Genomic DNA, 8,013 nt, shown 5'->3' on the forward strand with positions numbered 1-8,013 from the left:
TATACACCATGAAAATACTGAGTTGTGTGTTATTTTCATAAGAAGAGGTTAAGACTTTCACAAGAAAATCACATTCTTTATTACAGTGTTACTCCACAAGATGGTGGCTCTGGTGGCATCTGCACTGGGTATTTTCACTACACAGCAGAGCAGGACTAAATGTGCTTTGGGCAAAAACCCTAAATATTGGCCTCTTCCAGATGCTACTCCCCATTGAAGACATGGCACTCGTGGTCAATACTGAATCATTTCTAAATTAGAGACAAACCTCGAATCTTCTTTACTCATATCTTAGGCAAATTTACAACTAGCCCTCCACTCCATCAAAACATTTTCATTTGTATTTCCCATTTAGCCAGCTAAAAGCATATTAAAGTGGCACAGAGGCCATCAGCCTCCCATCTTCCAGAAAGAAAGCACTACCAAAGGGATACATTGCACTAACAGTGAATGACAAGTTCATGGGATGGTGCTACGCTCTCCAGCGTGTCCTTCTGTCATCACCTGTCCAGCAACAAGCCCTACAGTCTTCTTCCCCAGCAAGGCACGTATTCGCATATAGCACGTGTTTAGCACGTGAACACATGTGCTGCACTAGATGCAGGCCACAGGACAGGAGCACCTGTCTGCCGGTGGTATCCCAATGCCATTTGCCACAGGCACATCACAAAAAGCCTGCTGTGCTCCAAGCCAGCTGTGTCACATTGCTTGGCAAGGCATCTTACGAAAATCCCTTATGAACCTTTGGTGTGGTAAGATTTAAAAATCTGGAGGCAAAAATGAATTCTAATGCCACTTAAATTCCCATTATTTATCCCTTATTTATTTGTTTACTTATTTACATGATTTCTTCCTTTCTTAAAGGGGACAGGAAGGAAAAGAGCCAGATCTGAACAATTCTAACACCATGCAAGTGCTGTGACAGCAGACTTCAAGTTTTCTCCACCTGGATCTTCCTAATATGTTCCCTAGCTAGATAACTGCTTTATTCTCTGGGATTTTCTACTCTGCTAGGCACAAGCATCACATAGATCATTAAGAACAGCCACACAAAAATCTTTCTGTACTGTAATGTTTTTGAGATAAAGGGAATGGGCTGGATTGAGAACACCAAACCTGGATTACTAAATCTGCAGCTCTTCCAAGTACTGAGCTGACACAGACTTCTTTATCACTAACAGTGCAGCTTTGCCACTTTTGCCACTCAGCATCTCACTGCCAGGAAAAGAGGCGAGCCTACTCTCCCCCATTTTGTCCAGCTGCATCTTCTGAATAACACCCTAGCACAAGCGCTTACCTCTTCCAAGGATAGGAAAGTTAAGGGAACCAAAGGAGATGAAAACTTCAGTGAGTTTGGCTGGATAAATGCCCCATTGGTTTTGCCTCCTTCACTTCACTCGTTACGGGGACAGGTATGTACCAGGGCCAGCACAAGCAACAGGAGAGGAAGGTTAGGGCGCAGTTTTATGGTACAGCTGAGCTGGACAAGTTATCTCTATCATAGCAGCTAATAATTCTTTACCTTTCTTTTCCAAAGAACAAGAGCCTAGCCTAAATCATCTGAATACTTCACTTTTAGAGTCTCTTGTTCTCCATGGCATATAGATGAAGTCTAGGGGAATTACATCGCTAAAGTAGGTTCCTAAAAGAGGTAGGATAATGAATGCCCTTCTCCTTACACTGCAGTCAGGGAAGCAGTGTGCTGTCCATCACCCACTTTGAAGTGCATAGAGAGTTGTGCTAAGCCAGAGCTCTGGTACAGCACTTCAAAGTGAACAGTCCAAAAACTCCACACAGACCTCATCGCCCACTTCCTCAGAATAACTCCTCCATGTTTCCCCCAAGGGAGGGTGCAGGCAAAACAGTCACTCTGCCACCACCATGGGTATAGGGCACCCACAGATTTGCAGGGGAGGAAACCCCAGGCACAGCAAAGCATGCGAAACGTAGCTGTTCATGTCCACAGCCTCTCTCCCTCACAATGCATTATTAGTCTCGGTGATATTTGCCTTGCTAACTCAGCAAAACAGAAGTGCTTCTCTTTTTGAACTTGGGAACCCTTGAGAGAAAAAACTTCTGATACATTCTCCCCTACTTTTTGCAGTAGTGATTTATTCAGAAGTGTGGTGAGGATGCTGCTGTGTTTCTCAAAAGAGACATAATAAATGATGCTCAGTTTTTCCAGTTCACCAACTGTTGCAGTAGGAGCACAAGATTCAGTGGAGGGCCTTATACCACAAACTGATCCATATTGCAGACCCTTGCACTTTCTAGCAAGCCCCAAATCACAACCCAAAAAGAAAAAAAAGGAAAAAAAAAGAAAAAAAAAAAAAGTCTATATGGACGGTTGTGCTTTACCCTGGTCTCCCAGTGTAAGAAACGAAGACTCAAGCAAGTGCAGCAACATGAGAAAATCACGCTCTGATTTCCAAACATACTAACAGCTTGCGTTTGGACTGAATGGGATTTTGTTGGTAACTCAGCTCTTCTGGAAGTTCATACGGTTATGAATATAAATGCAGATCACCCTCCTAAAATTCTTCACGCTATTAGAACTGACAAAATACAGGGAAAAAAAAAATCATTAGTTTCTCCCATTTAGCCTACTCATCTACCTGTCGCACACACTCAGCACAAGCTATGAAGTTAGCTTGGACACGTTCATAAAATGTGAGTGAGCTAGTTTTGTTCCAGCCTTTTGGTTTGTCCATCAATAGGTTGCTATTAAGCATTTGTAAGATCCCCTACTTTTATTTAATAAGCAAATGCCTCACCTATTTTTAACCTGCGCTAGATGTATTTGATATCTTACCCCAATGCAAAATCTATATTTCAGGCGTATGCCACAACTTACCTGATTCGATAATGGATAAGGTAACAATATTTAGGGTTTTATTTTTAAACAATGGCATCTACCATCCTATTGCCTCTCTCTACAATCAAGCATACAAGCCTTACTGCAGAAAGAATACAACTTGTAACCGGCAACCAGAAAAACACACAAACACTACAGAAGTCTATAATTTCACTAGAAATTAAATAATTTGCTATTACACGGAACTTCATTGTTTTTCTGGCATAATAGTCATTGAATTACTACATATGCCTCAAGGACAATCATTAAGATGTGTAAACATATAACAGGTCCATCTAGTCAGTACAAAGCACCACACAAACTTTAAGTACATAGAAAGTTTGCTCATAAATACTTCTTTGTTTAACAATTCAGCACTAAAAAAATATTACCTAAAAAGGCATCTTTTATTAAGTTATTCAGTTTGTCCAGGGCTGGTGGGGTTGTTCTATCCCTACTATATCACAGCCACCTGACTCTCTTTCCAAACAATTTTACTTTTCTTGAAGAAAAAGCCATGTGTGGCTGGGACCCAAAGCTTCAGCACAATCTAGAAAAATAGAATTCTTTAAGACCTCCTGCTCAAATCCCGAAGGCCTACACAGCCAGCCCCCAAATTCTGTTTCCCACCCCCACCACATTGCAAATAAAGCTTCAACATACACACACACACACACAGAGTACATATATTACACTCTTCTACACACAGATTTTTCTAAATAGCAATGCAACCACAAGGGCAATAGTTAAGGAGCACATGTGATTTCAGTGGTAACATATGGCACAGCCTTCTCAAATTGCTGGTTTTCTCTGTCTGAATAATGTGCTGCCTTATTCACTGCTCTGCAAATTGTGGATCTATTCCTGTTCTTTGCACTGTGTAGGCACCCTTGCGTTTTGCGTTCACAACCCTTTGCTGGGTGCTTGGGGCACGCTCCAACAGTTTCTGACTGAACCATGTGGATTTACCTTAAATCTGTTCCTGCATGTGTGCATAAACTCACAGATTTACTCATTTACTTGAAAGAGAAGAGCTGTTTTCAGGGCTGTGATTGAACATCACAAAGCTTAGTTTCCGTGGTTGATATGTGTCTTTAATGGACGTGTTTTAGAAAGCTACAAAACCATTCATCATTAGGCTCTCACTTACCAGAAGCAAATGACTTTCAAGAAGTTCTCTAAATAGTCTTATCCTGTCATTCTTATAGGAGTTAAACAAGTAGTCAATGAGCCAATAAGGCTACAATGGGATGCAAAAGAAGAGGCTGTGTTTCCATTTAGGAAGAAGTGTTTTGGTTTCAGAGTGACCAAAATTTGTAATGCTTAAGCCTCAGCTTCTAAAAGTACACTTTAAATAGTGAAGGAGCTTTACTCAAAAGAGGTGGTTTTCTTTGGTATAAGTATAAGCCAAACTTCTCCAGTGGGCATAAGCATAACGACATAGCACCTTCTCCAATAACCAGGGCTCTCATTAAATTGGATACCTGCTCTCTTCCTCTTGCAAAACTGCCATAGCAGAGACACTGCAGAGTGCTGACAGAAGCACTTGCTCTGACACGCAGGAACAACTGTTTCCTGCTGTACAGTCCTGTCTGCTCTAACCTATGCAGTAAAATAAACTCTCTGAAGGGGAGCACAGCTAAATGCTGCACAAGAAACAGACCTCAAAACGAGTTATGCTGCTTATTCCAAGCCCCTCTTCTCACCTTACATGCAGGAATAAAGAGCACAACAGAGAGAGGGCCTACACATGCAAGTAAGAGGCATACCAGAGCGGTAGTGCAGAATGCCAGCAGTCGTCTTCTCATGAAACTTCTTTAAAAAAAAAAAAAAGGCAAACAAGACAACAAGGATGTTACTCACTTCCACATACCTGTCTTACAATGAGATGATGACAGCACACAAATATGTGCCCTTCCATTAACTACCCTTTCCCTATACTAGGATAGAACTGAGGAAACTTTTAATTGTAACCAATTCAGCAAGACTATCAAACTGTTATTGTTCTGTTTAATTCTGAAATTATTAACATATTCAAAAATAGGATCTAACAATTCATATGTGCACAGTATATTAAATGTAGATGTTTTTATTACAGTCTTCCTTGCCACATTTTAAAATCAAATCAATACAATCACCATAACAGTCTCAGGCAACAAATTAAGACCATCCAATCAAGACACAGTTAAGATACTCAAAAAGGCAGTACGAGTAGCTGGAAACCTTGATCCTCTGATTCTGTTGCATAACACATTGATTACAGATTTCTCCCGCTTCGGATAAAAATCAGCAAACAAATGTTGACAATACATACTGCAGATTTCTTAAATGTTTGTATCAAGTGTGAACAGCATTGATTCTAGCACAATGTCTTTATGCACATGTCCCAAAGAGATACATGGGAATTTTAAGCATGTAGAGAGAGTTATCTGGGCAGAGAACAGAGTAGATAGTTTGTAAGCAACTTTTGGTCTCTCCTGCATGATGACTCTGCACTAAGTTCACTTGCAGTAATCAAGATGGCTGACCACATACACTGCAAAGCTTATTCCAGAAAAAAGGGATCCGACACAAGGTACTTGCAATAAGTGAGAGGAAGGAATGGTGGGGAAGCTGTCTGGAACAAAGCACTCGCCGCTCCCACGCGTAGGTGCCCTTCAGCACCAGCAGAACCCCTCACTGCTGCCTTCACACGTGCACATGGGAGCGCACATGGCAGTGAAGTCAGCAGCCCCTACCTGGTGAATGCTGGACTGGTGGGTCACAGACACCTTTCATGCTCTTAGGACGGTTGTGGAAGATTATCCATCAGTTACTGACTCCGCTCTCTGGGCTAAAGGGCTTGTTCTGCTGTCATCAGTTGGGCCCTAAACTAGTTTAGCCTAAGCATTTTTCTTTACCTAAAGATCTGCAAGTGGATCAGGCTGGTAAGTCTCCTCCAAGCCCTCAAATAAACAGTGGGCAGCTGTCTAACACTGAGACACCTTCCAGCTGCACCAGAAAGACCATAGGAACTCAGAAATAGACACAGATATTATATGCGGGAGGAGAGGAGTAAGAAAAAGATTGGACAGAACTGTGCTGAGTCTTTGAATTTTGTTCTGCAAACATTATAGAAAAAGTCCTATGTAACTCTGAACAAACAAAAACGCATCCAAGTGTTAAGTATGTATACCTGGAAACTTAAAAATGCCTGTTAGCCTGCTATGACTAAAAAAATTAGCTACAGAATGTATTTACAGATAATTTCCGATGTTTGTTCCTGGCAAGAGATGTTAAGCCCAATTCTTCATTGAAGACATAAACCCAACCCAATAATTTGGATCAGGTCAGTGGGTGTTTAAAACAGACAGCACGTGAGCAACTCCCAGGGATGTAAGCAGAGGAAGCTAGCAGCTCACTGCTACAGAATCCAGCTCCTCCAAAACATGAACTTCGGGAAATTGAGCACATTAAGACAATTGGCTATGTCACAAATTGTAAGGAAGGTATAAATTACCGAACTGATCCATTCATTGAAGCAGTGGGAAAAGATCACACCTGACAGATATAAGCTGCTCCAACAAACATAACACCTTCCCTTTTACGGCAAGAGAATGGTTCATTACGATCTACAAATAAAACTTTGTATGCAAGCTAGCTTTAAGCTTCCTAAACTCCAAGATTCTTTATTTCAGAGAAAACCAGCCCTTGCCTTTCAATTCCCTTGTGAAAGCCCATCTTTTTTTAGTGGCAAAAGAACTGTGCTGTCTCACGTTTACTAAAAGGGCTCTTCTGCAGCACATTCTTACAACAGGTAGGGTTTCTCTGACATCAAATTTTGACAGTGCATACTTATTGCTGCTTAAACCGCCCCCCCCCCCAAACTATTAAAAGGACAAGTTTGGGCTTCTCTCTCCTGTTGATCCCCTGATGTGAACAACCTCAATTTTGAGGTGCCCTAGTGCAGGGCCAGCCACTGCATGGTTCTCAGCTCTTCCCCACAGAGCTGCCAAGCCAGGTCGTGTTACATGACTGGCAATGAAGCTAATGCTGGTGCAGGGGCTGCTGGGCTACAGGACACAGTGCACCATGAGCCACTTCCAGACCTAGCTAAGGTCTGTGCTGGAGCCACGAGACTGCAGAAATCAGATGTCATTTACTTCATGTGACTGCTCCTGGGATTCATCGAATTCTTGGCAACCTGAGGCACAGTAGGGGTCTCAGAGCTCGGCCACTTGAAGATTTTTTATGTGACCCATAGGAGGTGCAAAACTAGATACGGCCGGGTGTGGGTGTCAAGCATAATGCCACTAAGTTAGCCATGATACATACAGGCAGGGAAGTTCAGCATGTTGGTCCCACCTACCCAAGAGGATGGTAGGGATTATACACTTCCACATTAAATAGTCTAATTTTAAACCATGAATTAACTCATAGTTATGTTTAGAATGTGGCATGTAACACTTCTTTAATCAATGCTAAGAACAGTTAAAATCCTGCCAAAGCAGGTTCACCTACAGCACGTTGCTCAGGACCACGTTCAGTCAGTTTTTTATTACCTCTGAGGATGGAGACTCCACAACCTCTCTGGACAATCTGTGCCAGTGTTTGATAAACCTCACAGGGATTTTTTTTCCCCATGTTTAAATGGAATTTCCTCTACTTCACTTTGTGCCCATTGCCAGTTATCCCTTTGTTGGGCACCCCTGAGCCCGGCTTCGCCTTCTTCACTGCTTTCCATCAAGTATTTATTTATACAAATAAATATTTATATTTATTTAAGATAGTTCACATCTTTTTACGTGTTGGATATTGGCTATTAGAGTTACTGACTGCTAATTTTAGCAACTTTCCACGTCATGAAAATTTTTATTGCTAGAAAGTTATTTTGTGGCAGTGGTTACTAAAAACTATGGCAGTAGAGTCATATTTTGTAGGTAATTTCTGTTGGTTTTTTTTCTCCTTAAAATTCTGAAGTCATATAAATTTTTCTTTTTATATTTAATGCCAAATGCATGAAAGGAAATAAAATTATTACTAGTTGTTGAGAGTGAAAGCCTGAAGTTTGCCTCTTACATTTATTGCAAAACATGTTAATCTCGTTAAATTTCATTTGCTTCAGAGATACTGAAAATGAGTGATTTCAGAAATGTATGAATTATTAAATCTTACTCTAG

The sequence above is a fragment of the Merops nubicus genome, unplaced genomic scaffold, assembly GCF_000691845.1.
Source record: "Merops nubicus isolate BGI_N331 unplaced genomic scaffold, ASM69184v1 scaffold12966, whole genome shotgun sequence".
Classification (NCBI taxonomy): Eukaryota; Metazoa; Chordata; class Aves; order Coraciiformes; family Meropidae; genus Merops; species Merops nubicus.